The 18,919-nt window shown below is 39.4% G+C and overlaps 2 pseudogenes; both read left to right on the forward strand.

Annotated features, from left to right (window-relative positions):
• Nucleotides 1-350: 350 nt before the first annotated feature.
• On the forward strand, nucleotides 351-3,555 carry LOC137732843 (uncharacterized; annotated as a pseudogene).
• A 7,587-nt stretch (nucleotides 3,556-11,142) lies between these two features.
• On the forward strand, nucleotides 11,143-18,450 carry LOC137732560 (uncharacterized; annotated as a pseudogene).
• Nucleotides 18,451-18,919: the final 469 nt, after the last annotated feature.

Raw genomic sequence — 18,919 nt, forward strand, 5'->3', positions numbered from 1 at the left:
TCTCCTTTTTTTCTTTTTCTTTCGTAGCTTCTTCAATAACTTGTTTTTTATTTCCCATTTTTCTTTTTTCTTTTTAAGTTGCGTCATAATATCATTTTAATGACATTTTCAGTAAAAGAATGTCATTAAAAAATTTACCAAGTGTCATGAAAGTCATATTTTGTAGTAGTGAAGGGAGCTGATTCTCGTTTTCGAATAAGACCTCTCACTTCAAAGTGAAGAGGAATACCACCAAACCGTTATATAGAGTGACATATTTGTTTCTTTTTAGAAAGCTCAATAAAATTGGTACTCAGAATAATTTATTCTCTACCTCCCCCTTTTATTTTCCGTTTATTTTCTTTTCCAGAATGGAATCTATATACAAGGCATGGGTTCGACAGAGGAGTGAAAGGCTAGCACAAGAACATTTGGATGAACTCTGTAGGGAGCTGCAAACCGCTTTTGGTACTGCCAAATGGCAGGTACGTCTCTTGTCCCACTTTAGCTATCTCCCTTTCTTCCTCTCTTGTTTATTCACTGTACACAAATCTTATCAGAATTTATGAGTGTATCAATACTATCCTGGTGTTTGTTAATAAAGTTGAGCAAGGAAGAATCCAATTTAGAAAAAATTTCCATCGATTCCAAAAGAAAGTAAAAAAACTCATCTCAGCTTTAACGTCAATCTCTGTTAGCATTTCAATCCTGATTTGGATTGTTAGATATTAATACCAATTGAAATCAGAGAAATTTTAATTTTTTAATTTTTTAATTTTTATGTAAATGGTTTAGGCAGCCCTATTGCACTTTTTCTAACTGTATCTGTCATGTTGAATGGTCAATGTGTTTTAGTTGGAAGAGTTTGAGAAGGCTGTCAGGTTGAGCTATAGACAATGTGGTGATGATCATACCGCAGCTAGACATGGACAATTTGTTGCTGCTATTGAAAACCAAATTTCTCGTGTTGAAACAGCACTAAGGGAATCGTTTAGTATGGAAGGAAAGAAACCCCTTCAATGGTTACACATGGATGAAGACGAACACGATGATTTTGGTGCATTTCTCTCCGGGACATCCCAAAGTAAGCAAACTGCCAAAAATGAATGTGTAGAACTCAGGCATGGGGTGAAAAGCTCCGAGGAAAGTGACACTACAAGAAAAGACAGGAACCTTAAATATAGTGCTGCCTGCAATGGAGACATTTCTGATGAAATAAAGGGTGTTAAAGATGTTATTACTATTTCCAAGGATCCAAATTTTTCATGGAATTGAAAGGAAAAGAAGTCGCAGAAATGAAGGATGATATAATTTATACAAGGAAGACATGATGTTCACCAAATTATAGTGAGCTAAGGATCGTAATAGCGGATGAAGTTGAACAGAGAAAAAATCTAATTCCGATACACCCAAAGAAAAAGGATTCAAACTTGTCTTCGGGAAGCAAAGGTTGCATCAGGCAACTGGAGCAATTAATTTGTTCAACCAGGTCAGTTTATTACGTACTTGAAAGCCAGATTTGATTATAACAATTGATTATAAGGCAATAAATATTTCACATGCAAAGAGAAAGAAAAGAACAAGCTTCATCCTCTCTCCTCTGCTTTCTTTCAGCTGATAGATTTTTGCATTTGTTTATTATTATTTTGATTTTTGAAAAATTAACTTAAAGATTGTCTTCTGCAGAGTTGGTGCATCTCAGAAGCAATTGCAAAGCCCACGGAAGCAATGGCAAACACCTCCACGCCTGAACAATCGTTGTTCAGTTCAAATTACCCTTGGTTTAATGCTCACTGTTTTTCTGCTTGGTAAGCTTTTGATTTGCTTGAACGTATTTCAAACATCGAGAGGTCAATATGCTGTATGCCAAACTGAAAATGGTCTTCAGTACTTTCCACACCATTTTAATCAATTGCTTCACAATGTAGTCTCTCAGGCTGTATTTAAATGAAATAGTTTAAGATATTAGCTATAAACTGAGTCAACTGCCGTAAACATTTGTGGAAGCCATATCAAAGGCCTGGTTTGACATTGAGGTGATTAAAAAAAAAAAGCAGGGATGAAAAAAAGCTGGAGTAAAATTTGTGTTTGGTAACTCTGCTTATTTTCAAAGTCACTGTCATTTTAAGCTGAAAAGTGGCAAAAAGCTGAAGCAGCAAAATGCTGCTTCTCAAAACCAACTTTTTTTTTTTTTCAAGAGACGGGTGAACTGTAGAATTTAATGAAACTTTCACAATCTCAAAAATACCCTCCTCTGTTTCTCCTTCTTGCTGGGTTGAAGATCGAATCTTCATAGTTGATATTCTTATTTCGCTAGATATGTCAGGAGGGAGGGGCGATGAGATCCAAGAGGTGGGTTTGTTTTGGTGTTTGGGGACTGAGAAATCTGAGAGAGGGGGGAAATGGGTAGAAGGGAAATGACTGATTTTGTCCTGATTCTTGCCTTCTGTGGTGTGGTGTGGGCATCTGGGTTTTCATCGCTTGCACATCGTCCAATAACTGGCTTCAAGTTACATGGTTGGAGATGATTTTGTGCCATGATGGGTTTGAAGTCGGAGTTGTTGAAGAATGGGTTGTTGTTGGCGAACACCGGATCTAAAACCCATTCGGTGCTACATCTGACATTAAAATGGCACTCTGGCATCTGAAATTGAAGCTGCGTGGTGGTGGATCCACTACTATGGTGGCTATGTGGTTAGAGAGAGATGAGAAGCAGATTGGTGGTTGGAGAGAGAGATGAGAAACAAGCGGAGAAAAGAGATGGGCAAGGATGAAAAAGGAAATTTGGGAATGGTGAAGGTGAGTATCAAACTTGGTGCAAGGAGGGGAAAAATAGAATTGGGGGAGGGAAAGGAAGACACGGGGATAAGGGAAATGGGGTGTGGGCCCCACGGCCACACAAAATCCTCACATGAAAATAGTAATATTAAATAAAATATCATAATAATAATATAGTATTATACCCTTTTTGGTCATTTCACATAGTCATAGTTATTTTACATAAAAGTTTACCAAACACTATCATACTGCTTTTTTTTCCAAAAGCACTTTTACAGAAAAGTTTACCAAACACTCTGCTGCTTTATTTCACAGCTGCTTATTCTTACAGCATAGCAGAAGCAGTTTTTTTTCAAAGCACAGCAATACCAAACCAGCCCTTAGGGGATAGTATTCATGTTTCAAACTTGTGAGATTTCATTCCATGAAGTGTGCAGTCCTCCTAAGTTTCAAACAGATCAGAGTTTGGGGATTATCGTAATTTGAATCTGCCGGCAATTTTAGTCGGAAAGTCTTTTAACAGCGGCTAGAATATTGTTTCTGGCCTAGCTTATGTTGACACATAATAAGATTTTATGACATCTAGCGCCTACGTACGTTTGCAATTAACAACGCATGCTGACACCATGCCTGCTTCACTTGCATTCTTGCATCTGTTATTGCAGTTAATCATAGAGGATATGGGCTTGCAATTATTTAAATATTACTTTCTGGAAATGCTAATACTTGTAGATGTATAAAACTGTGCTTATGAAAGGTTCTCTTTTTGCAGTACCGATTGTATTTTATTCAAGTTAAGAAAAAGTGGTAAATACATTGCACCTGATCAGAATGAAGACCGAAAGGTAGTTTTATTGCTTTGACACTAATATTTATTTTATAAATTTTGGAAATTCGTTGGATTTGCTTCACGATTATTAGTTTGATAATTAGTTGGAACTTTGAAATCATTCCGATTGTTGTCTATCCAGTGACGGTAAAGTTGGTGTTTGGATTTGATCATCGTTGGCCCAAAGAGGATGAAGGAGATTTCAGCCACCCTCCTTTGGCTTCTTCTTTGTAAAACATTCACGTCCCTCATCCCACGCATGGACAAGAACAAGTGGGGTCGGTTGTATGAATTCTAGAATACCACTGCACGGTTTTACGCAATGTCTTCCATAATTCCATTAGCTCCAAATACTCCATATCTTTTCTTAAAGTCTCTTTCCAAGCATTCCTAGGTCTTCCTGTACGCCTTTTACACTTAGCGTCCATCTCGTAACCAGAGCATTTGTAGTCTTCTATTTATGTGTCCAAACTACCTTAACCAATTTGTTTTCATCTTATCTTCAATTGCGGCCACTCCTAATTTACCTCAGACATCCTCGTTCTTAATCCTATCTTCTTGTGTGCCCACACATCCAATGAAGCATTCTCATTTATGTTACACTCATTTTTTGCACGTGTTAATTTTTACCACCCAACATTTCATGCCATAAAGCATTCTTGGCCTTATTGCTGTTCTATAAAATTTTCCCAGAGCTTTAGTGGGACCGACAATTGCACAACACGCCCGATGCACGATTCCACTTCATCCATCCAACTTGTATTCTATGGTTGATACTTCATCTAATGCTCCGTGCAAGGTAGATCCAACATAGCGAAAGTGTTCACTCTTTGGTACTTCATTATATCCAATCCTCACTCCTTTCTCATTTGGACCTCTATTCGCACTAAACTTGCCCACCATATACTCTACCTTTAACATATTTAGGCAAAAACCTTTAGATTCCAACACTTCCCCTCATCCCACACATGTTACTAGTAAATAAAAATCGTAGCTCGAGCCTTTTATTTTGTTGGAATGACGTCACTTGGGTCAACTACTAAACATTTCCATGGTTTTTTGTCTGTAGGTATTGAAGCTGTTTCTAAGGTGATGAGCCGAAAAAGGGAATGCTTGTTACTAGCATCACGTCACGTCGATGGCTTTTACTAGCGTCACGTCGATGGCTTTTAGGGCTTTGGACGAATGATAGGAGCATATTCATGCGACTTAATTAGCTTGTTCTCGTGCATTTATGTTGTGTTTCCTTAGTTATTTTAGTGTTTAAAGTCAGTTTTGTGTATTTTCAGATTATAAAGCCAAAGTGTGCAAGAAGATGCAAATTGGAGTCTTTTGGAGCAAAAGAGGAATGAATGAGTTGAAGACTTGAAGAACGATGGATTCCTACTTCAACGACGATTCCTACTTCAACGAGGATTCCTACTTGAAGTAGGAAAGTTAACCCTAGGTTTCCCATTTTGGTAACCTTTCCTAATCTTAAACGTCCGTATTTTCCAGCCACTTTGAAGGCCTTATATGCACTTTAGGACACAAAACAAAGGCCCTAGCCCACTTTCACACCTTGCCGTGGCCTTTTCCCTTCTCCCCTTCCCTTGCCGTGCAAGGGGGGGCAATTTTGTCCTAGGTTATGCAATTAAAACACATGCTCCTGCCTAAACTAAACCCTAGCCGCACCTTGCAGCCACTTCCCTCTTAATTTCTGATTTAATTTCCTAATTCTAGAAGCCTTTGATTTAATTTTAATTAACCAAAATAAGCTAGGGTTTTATTTTCTGAAACCCTATATATTCCACCACTTAGCCGCACCCAAGTCTCTCTTTTCATTCATTCTTTTGATATTTCAGCCAAAAAACATCTAAGCCGCATCCACCATCACCCTAATTACATCTCTACCGCAACCATCCCCACCCTTCCAGCCACCATTCAAACCTCCATACACCTTCCACAACCCTTGCCGCAACCCTTCACCTCCCTAAAACCATCTACAACCCAGAAAATCATCCAAACTCACCCTAAAACCCTCTCTGCCGCAGCAAGAAGAAGAAGAAAGAGGAGCTTGAAATGTGCAGAAATTCAAAGTGGATTCGTTGGGCGTTCTAGGTGTAATCAATCTTTTGTTCTCTATGTTTAATTTCAATTTTGTTTCTCTTTCTGTGAACATGAGAGGCTAAACCCCTAGTTAGCTAGGGGGTGATTCAAAACCATGTTTATGCTTGCAATATAAATTGATTACCTTTGGTTGGAATTTCATGAGTTGTGAATTCAATTTGTTTAACTGCTTGATTGATAACTTATTTGTGTATGTTTATTGAGAGTGCACGCTTAGTTTTCATGCATGAATATGACGCTAGAATATAAGTGAGTTTCACCTAATAGTTACAAACTTATATTCACAAGTAGTGGAGGTCGCTTATAAACGATCGCGTTAAATGAATTCTTGGCACTAGTTTCATGCTCATCATAGTAACGAATGCCTCGTCAACACTTATAGTTTTCATGTTGCTTAATGATCTTTGATTGTATCTTTATTGTGCTTTTCACGTAAAGGACTTTTGGAGAATGTTTTGAATTGTGTATGCGCTGTCCCATCCAATTCATTAACTTAAGGAGAACTTGAAGGTTAATTTAAGCGAACCTAATTAACCCGGGGTGTTGAGTTTCATGATTCATCGAAAGACCAACTGAAAATCATCTTGTATGCAAGTGTGACATGTGTGGAGAGGAACCTTCTAGCTAGCATTCCATCCATATTTTCATCAAATTCATCTTTACAATCTGTTTTTATTACAATCTGTGCACTTTGTTTAATTTCGTCAAAAACTAAATCCCCCTTTACTTTAGTGTTCAATTTAGTTAGAAAGTGTCTTAGTTTGTGTTTCTAAGTGTTTTGATTCAATCTATCACCCAAATTCGTCCAAATTAGTGTAAGTGCTCAAAACTGCCCAGATTGTGTTTTTAAGGCAGTTTTGAGTGTTTTGGTGCTGTTTTGAGTCTTTTGGTTGGTTTTAGTGTTTTAAGTGTTTAGCTTTGCATTCTTTGAGTCTAGTTTAGTGTTTTAACCTTTGTTTTACGTTTTTGAGTCAGTTTTCAAGTGATTTAGCAATCCCTCCTAATCCCCGGTTTAGAACGATCCCTACTTATACATATACTACAATTGTCAAAAGAGAGTTTTAATTTGTGTGCTTATATATTTCGCATCAACGAATATGCCAAGCTACCCCTTTTTCGAGCATTAAACTTGTATGTGCATTCAGATAGCTTTTAAAACATAAGAAAAATATTTGGAAATGTAGACATTCTACAGCCCCCATTAAGTTTGAAACTTAAATTATGATGTCAATGGTGACAATGTTAGGGGTGAAGACTCAAAATCCATGTCGAAGTTGTAGGATGAGGATCCTCTCCGGATTCTCTTTGTGAGAATCTGACGATCAATTCATCTTAGTTATTTGTCGTACATCGTGTGGTCAGCTTTTATTAGACACTGTTTGTGTTCAATTTTAAATAAAAATTCAATATAATTTATAGCCGCAGGATGACTGATAAACAGATATGATGAATTGATTCATAGGATACTCACAAAGAGGATCCGAATAGGATACTCATTTGAAGTCGTACATCCCCATTTGCTTTTACTTGTAAAGTGCTTTTTAGGGGTGCTTGATTCACACGGAACAAATGATGAAAGGATTCTGGTGAGAGAGTGGGATGATGGTGAGATGTTGTGGGAATTACCTTACAATTCAGCTCCCGCATGGGATGAGAATCTCGGTATTCTGGGATTGATATGGGACTTGTATAAATTTTATTTTGTGGAAGAGCTATATGGACTGAAAAAGATGATTCTATAGCATTTTTCCTAGCCAACTAGTTATCCTAGTGAAACTTCTTTTACCAATGTTCGATGCGGTCTCCAGATCCAATTATCACTTCATTGACGAAAAAAAAAAAAAAGCACTCCTAGCTCGAATCTTTAGCAAGGTTCTAAAAGACGCTAGGAGCTAATCAGGTAGCGGGGTAGGGCCCAGCGCCTAGGCGGCTAGGCAAGGTTTAGGCGGGCGCCTAGGCGGACCAGACGAATTTAAGTAAATCCATTATATTTCGTGTAAATAAATGTCTGCTTATATACTTAAAATATATATAATTTCATCATAAACTACAAAATAGAATGACTTATGTATTATGAAGTATTACAACATAATGAAAACATGGAGAACAAACATATAGTGTGTGCTCATTTAAGTATTCAACAAATCTCTTACAATTTATTAAAAAAATTAAATGCAAATTGAAAGTTATCTATTTTCTGTCTAAGTAAGTTGCAACCTAGGCAAGTGCCTAGGCAGGTGTAGGAGGGTGTCTAGGCAGTCTAGATGAGCGTCTCAGCTAGTCTAGGTGCCCTTTCATAATTTTCAAAGGCCTAGGCATTAATCGAGATAGTAACCAGCCGCATAGCGTCTAGCCAGAGATTTTTGGAACGGTGATATGTCATGGATAAATTTTCCTTTTAGGAAAAACGCTGGACGATGATTGGTTAATAAGTAATAACCAAAGTAAGGGTAGGAATGGGTTGGGGTTTTGAATATTTTTCCATGGGAATTTCATGCAACTTTTGTTCATATTTTGTTGAAGCTAGGTTTTTCTTTTACTCACATTATGTAATAGTTACATCGCACTTGATAAAAATTTTAGAGCATGTTTGGTATCTTTCTCGAATTTAATTTATTTTGTTTCCAAAACTAATCCCTAATTACGAATGGCATGTTTGTTATAATTTTCAACTGATGAAAAAAAAAAATTGGTGAAAATGCGTTTGGTAGACTATCAGGAAAATAAACTTAAAAAAAAAAAATTGCACAAAATAATATTCAACGTAAGCATCAAATTGAAGTTTTCTCTGTTTTTCAAAATCAAAGAAAACAAAATATACATTATGAAACTAAGTTAGAATTTTAATAAAAAGTGTAATTATATATGCCACCGCTATAATCACTATCGCCACCATCACCACCACAATATTCGTCACTATCTCACCATCATTACTACCACCACCACCACTAACACCACCACCACCTCCCACCATCACCGCCATCATCACATTCTCCATCCCATTACCTTCATCATGGACCCCGCCATTTCCACCGTATCTCAACCACCATTTTCACAACCATCCAGCATAACCATTGTTAACACAACAATCATTTGCCTCCATCACAACCGTCGCTACCACCACTCCCTCCATCTAAACCCTACAATGGGATCCAATATGAGCGTAACGATGTGACATGAGCATACACATGAAGCTCGTCTTAGCCCGAACAAGTATTATAGACGCCGGTATCAGCATGCATGATGAGCATATAAAGTATGTATGATCATGCATCATAATTTCATAAATCTCAACATGATTAAAAAATAATAATAAAAAAAAACTTGTATTTAACTAAAAGTATGGCATAAGGTAAAAACTCTTCATCAAAGTTCGGTACAAAGGTCAATTCACTGCATACTTGGCCCAGCCTAGTGCACTGGCGGCTAGCCATCATCTATCCTCCACCTAAAGCTCGACAATTTATTCGGTTCGAATGATTCAACTCTTTGGAAGTAGAGAAACATGGCATAAAACAAATCCCTTCTCGATTGTTGTCTCAACCATTCCACCTTATGAAATTAATTCGGATTATCCCGAGACTTGAAGTTCTTGTTCCATTATGCATGCATAGATTAGTTACAGAATTGAAATGATAATTGTCATCAATGATATTCAAGAATATGGTAGCTATTTGAAATAGTGAAAAGCAACAATATAAAAACACATTTTGTTGATGTAGTTAATGTAGAACTGATTGAACAACTTGAAAGAAACAATCCAGGTCGAATTAGATTCCTTACCAAAGAGTGTTTGGACCTCCTACACCACCCAATGAAACCTTGTCGTGTAAGTGGAAAAGAATAATGAGATGAATAAAATAGTGCAAAACATGCCTTTTTGGTGCAAGGCTTCTCTCAAACACCCTATGATTGATTACGAGGTGATGTATTCCTCCATAACGAACGTCATAGCATTTAGCTACCTTGTGAGTTTGGTAGTTTTTGAAGATCTGACTATGTAGCTTTTGAAAGTGGCTACAACATGTCTCTATAGGGATCATGAAATGTACATCTACATGAAAGTTTTGGAAGAACCTACATAGATTGTTTAAATAGTTCTAGATCACAGAACAGCCTTTCGATTCGATTGAGGTGTTCACTTTAAAAATTGAAACAATCCAAGTGGATTTGGTGCACCCATCTAAGTGACTATTTGATCAGCCTAGACTATGTAAATAAAGTATGTCCTTGTGCGTTGAAGTCATACTCCAAATTTGCTAGAGTTGTGGTTTATATCAATGATATGAATCTCAATTAGACTCCTGAAGAGATTGAGAAAACTGCTATGCATCTGAAGTCAGAATTTGAGATTAAAGATCTTGGAAAAACTCGTTTTATTCTCAGCCTAAAGTTTGAACATAGTTCAGACAATATTTTAGTCTACCAGTCTAACTACACCTAGAAGGTGTTATCCTTGAGTATGCCCATGGTCGTCCGTACACTAGATGTAAAATGACACTCCTAAAGAGGTTATGGAGCTTGAAGTTCCATATCTAAATGCGATTGGCATTTATTGTACTTAACTCAGTGAACTAGATCAGACATCTTTTTCGCTCATAATTTTTTGGTACGATGTAGCACTGCGTCTACATTCCACCGCTGAATTGGTAATAAAAGATGTTTTCCTTAGTACAGGTTTTGGCTTATTCTATTCCAACGAATATCAGAATAGATTACACCTTTGGTCTTCAAAATGATGCTTTCCTTGTTAGTTTGCTAGCGTTGGTTACTTGTCTAACCAGGAAAGGTATGTTCCCAGACGGATTATGTCTTTACCGTTAGAAACATTGTAATATCTTAGTGGCAACATCTTCAAACCATGCTGAATCACCACCATGCATGAAGCCAAACTTGCACGTCAAAGCTGTTATTTAGCATATTCGCAGCACTTATGGTTCTTCTTCCATCGTTGAGTCCCAACAACCATCCATAATACACCACATGTATCCGATAAATCAAGAAATGATGCATCAACAAACTCAACGCCAAGCTTATTGTGTCTACCTCACATCTTCAAAGCATTAGAAGATTGAAATCAAACAAATTCGATTCCAACAAACCTTGCCGACCTCTTCACGAAGTCGTCGTCGAAATCAACCTTTCAAAAACTTGTTCTAGGAATTGATATGTGTAACTATCTCATTTGCAATGCTTGCTATTCTCAGGGGGGAGTTTTATTGAACTTAAGGGGGTATCGTGAAGTATACTCACTTGACCTTAACGTAATTTTTTCCCTCTCTCATTCTCTCTTTAAATTTATACAACACTCTTAATTTAGAGATATTACAAAAATTAATTGAAATAATGCATGAAATTGAATCAATGCTTGAGTTAAAAGGCCAGCGGACTGCAGTTGAGAAAGCCTCGTCATTTGCATCTACATGAGGTCAGCCTGTTAAATTCATTTCCGGCCCATAACCGTCTTCTTACTCATCGGCTGGGCTTTCCCAATCGGAGTCTCGCCGAGTCAACATCTCTCGCAACTTCACATCAGCATAAACCGTCACAAACCGAAACCCTTGATCATATCCGACCTTGATCCGATCCCACCATGTCCTGTTTAGCTTTCTCTCTCCAACCCGCCAATGGATCTGACATTCTCCTCCAAACCTGAGAATGGTTTCTGCCCGCCCGGGCCCTCGTCGCCGTCTCCTCCTTCCACCAGACCCGCCTAGCTTTTGCCACCCCACACCACCAAAGACAATTCCCACATCCACCCCGACTCTTCCTCCGATGCCACCGCCGACTTCATCACCTCCCTTAGCGACTACCCGCTTGTCGCCTCAAGCGGCCAGCTCATCGTGGGGGTTGAATCTCGGTATATACTGGGTCGTCTACCATCAAGTCAACTTCATCTACGTCCTCGACGCCACCATCACCGATCACGACAACTTGATCAACGTCTTCGAGTGCATCCACATCGTCAACCAGGTTGTCATCGTCATCGTCACTATTTGCTGCAACGTCGATGTTACTCCAGAGAAGCTGAGTCGAAAGTACGCTGAGATCTACATTGCTCTCAATATTGTTCTAAGAGGTATCAGCAATATTTGATTGGCGGTGATGCTTTCGTCGATGCACGGCGATGGCATTGCGAAGATGGTTATTGACTTTCAAGGATTGAATTATATTTCACTTATGTGTTCTTTTACAATTGTACAGCAATATATAAGAGGATTAACCTCTTGCTTTACACCACAACAGTTGGTTTAGGGAAAAATAAAATAACATCCCCTTGAATTAAGGGAGTTGATTAAGGAAGAAAGCACTCTTGAATTATGGAAGTTGTCTGGCTTAGGGAATAATAAAATAATATCCCCTTGAATTAAGGGAGATGATTAATCCCTTGAATTAAGGAAGTTGTCTGGCTTAGGGAATAATAAAATAACATCCCCTTGAATTAAGGGAGATGATTAATCCCTTGAATTAAGGAAGAAAGTGCCTTCCAATACTCCCCCTCAAGCTGGATCCAGAAGGTTTATGGATCCAAGCTTGGACAGAAGCCATTGAAACCGATGAGAAGCCAAGGGCTTGGTGAAAATGTCGGCCAATTGGTCGAAGCTTCATGTATACCGTGTCTGAATTACCTGCGACTGCACCTGTGCCCGAACGAAATGACAATCAACCTCAATGTGTTTCGTTCTCTCGTGAAACACGGGATTAGATGCTATATGCATTGCTGTCTGATTGTCACAGAATAAGGACATAGGAAGAGTTGCAGGAAACCCTAAATCACACAGAAGACCCTTGAGCCATATCAACTCACACGCAGTGGAAGCCATTGCACAATACTCAGCTTCGGCACTGGATCTGGCGATAACAGTTTGCTTTTTACTTTTCCAGGTGACCAAGTTTCCACCGACAAATGTACAGTAGCCTGGGTGGACTTACGATCGATTGCGTTGCCTGCCCAATCAGCATCACAATACCCTACGACTTGAGTGTTGTCATTCTTCTGCATGATGATACCACGACCCACTGAACCTTTTAAGTAGCGTAAGATTCGTTTAACCAGAGTCAAATGTTCAATAGTCGGGGAGTGCATGAATTGGCTCACAAGACTTACAGAATAGGTGATGTCGGGTCTAGTGATTGTGAGGTAGATCAATTTTCCAACCAATCGCTGATAATGGGTGATATCCATGAGTGGCGTGCCCTTCAAGCTAGGTTTTTGCTTACTGTCAAGAGGAATGGTGGCTGGTTTAGCATCGCTCATGTTGGCATCATTGAGCAAATCCAAGACATACTTTCTTGGGTTAAGAAACAGTCCCTTGTGTGAGGTTGCCACTTCTATACCAAGAAAGTACTTCAATATCCCAAGGTCTTTAATTGCAAATCTTTGTCTGAGAGACTGTTTGAGAGTGGAGATCTCGTCAGTATTATCACCCGTAATTATCAGATCATCAACATAAATAAGCACAACTAATGTGCCCACAGCTCCTGTGCGAACAAATAATGAGGAATCGGCGTTGCTGCTTTTGAAACCAACACTAGTGAGAACTGAGCTCAGTTTGGCATACCAAGCTCGTGGGGACTGCTTTAGGCCATAAATGGCTTTGTGCAATCTGCACACCACATTCGGTGCATTGCTTTGTGGATGCCCTGGTGGCAATTTCATATAGACTTCTTCTTTGAGATCACCGTGCAAGAATGCGTTCTTTACGTCCATTTAGTACATGGACCATCCCTTGTTTACAGCTACAGACAATAACACTCTTACTGTGTTCATTTTGGCCACAGGTGCAAACATTTCTTTGTAGTCCACCTCAAATGTTTGAGTGAATCCCCGAGCCACCAGTCTTGCTTTATGTCTCTCAATTGAACCATCTGACTTGAATTTGAGTTTATAAATCCATTTGCAACCTACTGCTTTCTTGCCTGTTGGAAGTTTGGTGATGCTCCAGGTATTGTGTTGATCTAGAGCTTTAAGTTCTTCTTGCATTGCCTCTTTCCACACCTCTTGGCTGTTGGCCTCGTGGAAATTCTGAGGCTCCTGGTAACTGGATATAGTGCTTAGGAATGCAGCATGATTCGGTGTCACTCTCTTGTATGACACACAATTGGAGATGGGATGTGTGGGTTTGTACATAACAAAATCCTGAAGTCTTGTGGGAGTTTTTCTAACTCGCATTGGATTGCGTCGAGGAGCTGGAAGCGTTGTTTCACACTCGTTCGCATCATCTTCATTATCACAATTGTCATGCAGTGTATCCTCAGAATGAGACCCTTCATTGCTATCTTCATTGGGAGAAGCATCAACGTTGACATAACTGAGCTCGTGTTGATGTGGTTCATCCAGTTCAATTCTTGGTAGTGGGAACACATCCAAGATGCCATCCCCTTGGGCTGTGAGTTCACTTGACTTGCTGAAAAAAGGGTTAGTTTCATGAAATCGCACATCTTTGGACACAATCAATCTCCTTAATTGGGGATTATAACACTTATATCCCTTTTGTGTAGAGGAATAACCAAGAAAAATACATTTGGCAGCTCTAGGATCTAATTTATCTCTGTCAAGAGATTGAATATGCACAAAACAGATGCAGCCAAACACTCTAAGATGTGAGAGGTCAATTTTCCTTCCTTTCATAACCTCGAGTGGAGACTTGAATTCCAAGACTCGGCTGGGTAATCTATTGATGATATATGCAGCTGCCATAATACCTTGAGACCAAAATCTCTTTGGTACATTCATTTGTAGCATTAGTGCTCTTGTTTTTTCAAGTAGGTCACGGTTTTTGTGTTCGGATACACCATTTTGTTGAGGTGTTCCAACACAACTTGTTTGACGCATGATGCCATGAGTGCTCAAATATTGTTTCATGATATGGGACATATATTCGGTGCCATTGTCAGACCTTAAGGTTTGAATTTGGGAGGAGAAATGGTTTTTAACAAGGTTATGAAAGTCCTTAAAAACTTTCATAACTTCATTCTTAGACTTTAAGAGATATAACCATGTGACTCGAGAAAAGTCATCCACAAAAATCACAAAATACTTATAGCCATCAAATGATTCACTAGTTGGTCCCCATACATCTGAATGAACTAGTTCAAAACACTTACTAGTTCTAGACAAGGAAGATTTAAAAGGTAGTCGAGTGGATTTAGACAAGTGACATGTTTCACATGAAATATCATCCTTTCCTAAGTTTGGAAATAGAGTTGACAAAATGGGTGAAGAAGGATGAGCTAAACGTTGATGCCACAATTGATTATCTTGAATGTGGTTGAGCTTGGCTTGAAACCCTCTCGGATTGCTCTTTGATATGTAATAGAGACCATCTAAATAAAACCCTTCACCAATCGTCTTCTTGTTGGCACAATCCTGAAAGATAACATTGTGAGGAGAAAAAATGGCTAAGCAATTCAAGGTATTTGTGATCTTTCCCACAGATAGAAGTTGAAATGGGAAGGAAGGAACATATAAAGCCATTGATTCAATTTTGTCTGACATTAATTTTATTTTTTCCTTCCCTAAGACCTTTACATTCTCACCATTTGCAATTGAAACTTGAGAAGGGTTTGCAAATTTTTCAAATTTTTGAGACTTAGACACATGGTTGGTCATATGATCTGTGGCACCCGAATCTACAACCCAAAAATCATGCAACATATTTATTTTAAGAGCAGTTTTAAAGGCTTTCATGATACCTTGCATGTCCTCTTGGGTTATGGATCTCGTGTCTGCCAAGAACCCTGCAAACTTGCCGAGCAATGCCGTCGAGTTCCCTTCTTCTATGCTATCAGCACGATCACTTCCAGCAACTCCTTTCTTGATTTGAAGATACGACATAAACTCGTTCATGAGTTCAGCAGGATTCGCTGTGAAGTTCTTGAGTGGATCTGGCCCATTGGAGGTGGAGGTAGACGCATGATTCGCTCGATGTGGAGCACGGTTCATCCTTTGCACACCCTTGTTGTCCTTCATGAACTCAGGCTTTAACTCTGGGTGTAAGATCCAGCATGTGTCTTTGACGTGACCTATATTATTGCAGTGTTGACACTTCAAGTTCGGATGTTTTCCTTTGTACCTCTTTTCGTTGGTTATATATGCCCTAGCCTCAGGTACACTGGTCGTTGTACCTATGTTCATGACTTTCCTTCTTACTTCTTCCCGTTGAATCGTCGCACACACACTGGTGAAAGAAGGAAGCTCAGTGTTCATGAGTATATGACATCGAAGATCTTCATACGTTGAATCAAGACTAGACAAGAGTTGAAATATCTTGTCTTCTTCTGCTCTCTTTCGTAGCAGTGCTGCGTCAGTTGTGTGAGGGCGATAGATTTCCAACTCATTCCACATGCTTTTCATGCTTCCTAGGAGTTGCACAAACGATTTGCCATCTTGCTGCAGATCGGAGATGTCCTTCTTTAATTGGAAGACCCGTGCATCATTGTTTTGGCTGCCATACATTTCCTTGACCGCTTCCCATAGCTGGTACGAGGATTCTGAATAGCTGAATATTTCAGCTAATTTACGATCCATGGAATTCAAAAGCCATGACATAACCAGCTGATCTTTGCTAAGCCAGGATTCATAGTTTGGTGAGGAAGCATCAGGTATTTTGAAGCTTCCATTTATGAACCCCAGCTTGGACCTTCCACCTAGCGCCAAAGACACAGTTCTCGACCAAGGCAAGTAATTAAACTCATTCAACACGACTGAGCTTAATCTTTGATTTGGGTTGACGTCCACCTCATGCACGTTCATGGAGGAAGGCTCCTGTGAGCTTTCAGCTTCGGATATCAGCGGATTGTCTTCAGACATTTTGAGGATTGAACACGCTCGGATAGCAGTATAGCAGATGCAGGTTAATTTTCCTGCTCTGATACCATATTGACTTTCAAAGATTGAATTATATTTCACTTATGTGTTCTTTTACAATTGTACAGCAATATATAAGAGGATTAACCTCTTGCTTTACACCACAACAGCTGGTTTAGGGAAAAATAAAATAACATCCCCTTGAATTAAGGGAGTTGATTAAGGAAGAAAGCACTCTTGAATTACGGAAGTTGTCTGGCTTAGGGAATAATAAAATAACATCCCCTTGAATTAAGGGAGATGATTAATCCCTTGAATTAAGGAAGTTGTCTGGCTTAGGGAATAATAAAATAACATCCCCTTGAATTAAGGGAGATGATTAATCCTTTGAATTAAGGAAGAAAGTGCCTTCCAATAATGGTGCACTCGGCGTTGGACACCGATAACAAGATCTGTGGGGCGGAGAATTTGAGGGCGGTGTAGGCGTTTTCCGTCGAACACGAGGCTGGCATTGTGGTGTTCAACAATTTAGGGTTTGAATTTCCGTTAGAGACGATCACTGCTGGATATGAGGTGGCGGCAAGCTTGGCACTGGTGGTACAGATCGAGGAGGAGGATCAGAAGTTAGAGAATGAGGAAGAGAGCCAAGCTGAGAATGATCCATTTGCGGCGAGCAAGAAGATCAATCAGCCTGAAAAGCTGATAAGTGGGTTCAAGAAGAACAATAATCCTTCTGCCATAGACTTAACAATGGCGTTGGCGACACTTGAAGTGATGACGTTGGCGACTCCGGCGGAGGCGACCCAGAGTACCCATATTGCGGTGGAAGGGTTTGAAGGGTAGTATGGTGGGATTGAGTTTGGGAATGACCAAGCTTCATTGGGTGAGACTTTTGATGGGTTTAGTGATGCCTGGGGCGGTGGATTGGATGCTTCTGAGTTTGTTGGATCAAAGAAGGTTGCGAAGAAAGAAGGGCTTAGCGGGCTTGAATTGTTGCAGATCGGGCCTGATGCTCCGAAAACTGCAGATGCCGCTGCCGGTGGTGCTGCAGCGGGTACTCCTCTTGACACCCTTGTGAAAAGTGAAATGAAGGGTCTTGAGATGCACATTGTTGAAGAGATCAGTGCTGAGTTTAGAGAGACATTGCTTGCTATAGTAGGATTAGTGGGTGTTGTTTATTTGAAGACTTTGCCAACCATAACTAGTGATGATAAAGAAACTGAGTTTTCTTTCCAGGCTGAGGGAACCAGCTCGGTTAAGAGATTTATTATGCAGAATTCTCGAGTTAGTAGTCTAGGGAACAGGTTGTTTCATATGAGCACCACAGCCTCCGATGAGCCTTTACCCATTTTGAAGTATGGTCTGGTGCCTAAGTTGATGCCATTGCCCTTGAGGGTTCGTCTTATGCAACGGCATACATGGAGCTTACTATCTGTGATGATACAATACGTGTGAAACCCTGAGTTGCCAGCACCTTTAACTGATGTGACATTTGGTTTGAAACTCCCACTTGATCTTACATTGTTGAAGGTATCACCAAAAGTTGTATTAAGTAGGTTTGACAAAGAACTGAAATGGCATATCCCCGAGATTCCGTTGAATGGATCTCCTGGTCGGTTGAGGGCAAGGATGCCTGTGGATTCTAATGAAGGAGATGGCAGTGAAGAGATTGAAGTTGTTGCTTATGTGAAGTTTTCTTGGCAAGGAACTAAATCATTGTCTGGTGTTTGTTTGCGGCCAGCTTTCGAGGGTAATATAGATTTTTACGAGGTTAATCGCAGGTACGAGAGCGGGGTATACATGTGCAGTTGACCCACGATGAAATCACTGTTGCCTTGTTGGGGGTTGTGTCTCCTTTTTTGTTGTTTATTTTGAGAGATTTCTGTTGATTGTATGTTGTTGTACCATTCTTTGATAATGAGCTTGTACCGTAGTTTATTGGCCATTTGAAAGCTCTCTGTCTTTGTGTATTGGCTATTCATTTGTGTGAAGGGATATACAAGTTTCTCTTCCATGCTTTCTTTCCTCGTCTTGGTTTATTAATTTTACTACCTTGTGAAATTGTAGGTTGAAATACAATGATAATAGAAACAAGCTTTCTTGGCCAATAATTAATCAAAAAAATCACATTGGAATGAACCTTATACTTTAACTGAGATATTCTGATCAAGGAAGCATTAAGACTCGACTGATAGAATCCTAGACTTTACCAGTGATGTTCACAAACTCGGTGCTGTAAATGGCGAGTAAGTTGAGAACCATCAAAAGTTGTGTGTGTAGAGCTTCTGTTCACTTGTTATTTGATACATGACTTTTTCAACTTTAAACCGTGCAATGTTATTTATTTGTTTCTTCTTTTTGGCAAGACATCTATGCCTGAGGCTTTCATGGAACAATTGGATTCCCTTTGTATT

Source organism: Pyrus communis, chromosome 16 (assembly GCF_041283825.1).
Source record: "Pyrus communis isolate YQ-2024b chromosome 16, ASM4128382v1, whole genome shotgun sequence".
Lineage (NCBI taxonomy): Eukaryota > Viridiplantae > Streptophyta > Magnoliopsida > Rosales > Rosaceae > Pyrus > Pyrus communis.